This window comes from Mus musculus, chromosome 16 (genome assembly GCF_000001635.26).
Source record: "Mus musculus strain C57BL/6J chromosome 16, GRCm38.p6 C57BL/6J".
NCBI lineage: Eukaryota > Metazoa > Chordata > Mammalia > Rodentia > Muridae > Mus > Mus musculus.
The window spans coordinates 54998411-55000503 of NC_000082.6; positions in this window are offsets into that span (position 1 = coordinate 54998411).

A 2093-nucleotide genomic window follows, 5' to 3' on the forward strand; every position below is an offset into this window, starting at 1 on the left:
ATAGCAGCTTTACTTATAATAGCCAGAATCTGGAAAGAACCCAGATGTCTCTCAACAGAAGAATGGATACAAAAATGTGGTACATTTACACAATGAAGTACTACTCAGCTATTAAAAACAATAAATTTATGAAATCCTTAGGCAAATGGATGGATCTGGAGGATAACATCCTGAGTGAGGTAATCCACTCACCAAAGAATACACATGATATGTACTCACTGATAAGTAGATTTTAGCCCAAAACTCAGAATACCCAAGATACAATTCGCAAAACACATGAAAGCCAAGAAGGAAGACCAAAGTATGTATACTTCAATCCTTCTTAGAAGAAGGAACAAAATAACCATGGAACGAGTTACAGAGACAAAGTGTGAAGCATAGGCTGAAGGAATGACCATTCAGAGACTGCCCCACCTGGGAATCCATCCCATAAACAACCACCAAAACCAGACACTATTGTAAATGCCACCAAGAGCTTGCTGACCAAGACTCTGCCAGTGCCTGACAAATACAGAAGTGGATGCTCACAGCTGTCCATTGAATGGAGCACAGGGTCCCTAATGAAGGAGCTAGAGAAAGGACCCAAGGAGATGAAGGGGTTTGTAGTCCCAGAGGAAGAACAACAATATGAACTAACCAGTACTCCCAGAGCTCCCTGGGACTAAACCAACAACCAAAGAAAACACATGGTGAGACTCATGGCTCTAGCTGCATATATAGCAGAGGATGCCCTAGTTGGTCATCAATGGGAGGAGAGGCCCTTGGTCCTGTGAAGGTTATATTTTCCAGTATAGGAGAATGCCAGGGCCAGGAAGCTGGTGTAGGTCGGTTAGTGACCATGGGAGGGGGAGGAGATAGGGGGTTTTCAGAGGGGAAACTAGGAAAGGGGATAACATTTGAAATGTAAATAAAGAAAACATCTAACAAAAAAAGAAAAAAATTCTAATTAATAAAAATGGTCTAGTAAATCGAAAGACATGTTTAAGATTAAAAAACAACAAAAATAACAATAACAAAACAATAACAAACAACAACAAAAACAAACCTCACATTAGATCTATCAGCTACATTCCCGACACTTAAAACTATGACCGGACACAATAAGGTCTTTAAAACAACCCAGGGCACTTTAAACATTGTAAATGAAATATATTAAAATTACATTTGTTTAGCTATTTCTAAGACAGGGGCTCATGTAACCCAGGCTTATCTTGAACCTGAAGTGCAGCCAAAGAAAGACCAGATCTCCTGATCTCCTTATTTCTCCCTCATAATTTCTGGGATTACACGTATGCCCCACCATGTCCAGCTCCAGTGTACATTTCATAAGCATCTATTTACACACTACATACTGCTTTAAAACGCCAAGGATAACCTATCCCAGGAGGAGGAGTTGTCTGCTCTATCTGTCCAGTATCCAACACCTGAGAACACGCTTAGTTCTGCAGAGACTATTTGGTATGACTTTGTGTCAAATGATTGCTTTCAGAAATGAACAAGTTGATGCGATCTTTGGGGAAGAGGAGACACAGAAACACAGCAAAAGAACCTGTTTGAAGAGCTGTAGACAGGCAACAACACAGGGATCCAGTCTTCTAAACCTCATGATTTGGGAATAGGAATGATAAGCTCTCTCTTCTGCCACAGCCCCCTTTGCTATTAACCAAAAACAAAAACCAAAGAAAATATATATAACTTTGTTATTTTGTTTATTCTTAGATATGCATTGGGAACATTTTAGGAAGTTATGGATAAATAGCCAATAAAACGAGGCTTATTCAGTACCAATAAATATCTTAGAAATAAAAATATAGGTTGTTCGTCGAGCACTTGAAGAGCATTTTTGAGGCTCTGGGTCAGCACTCACCACTAAGTAAACCATACCTAAAAATTAGCTTGAAATAAGTTATGATTATTTTCACTAAAATATATTTTTCAGATTTGATTTTCCACTACATGTGTACAATTAAAAATATAAACAGGGAAGTGTGAATACGTTAGACAGGGTTTTTTACAGTAACAGAATTTATAGAATGGAGAGAAAGACAGAGTGACAGACAGACAGACACACACACACACACACACACACACAC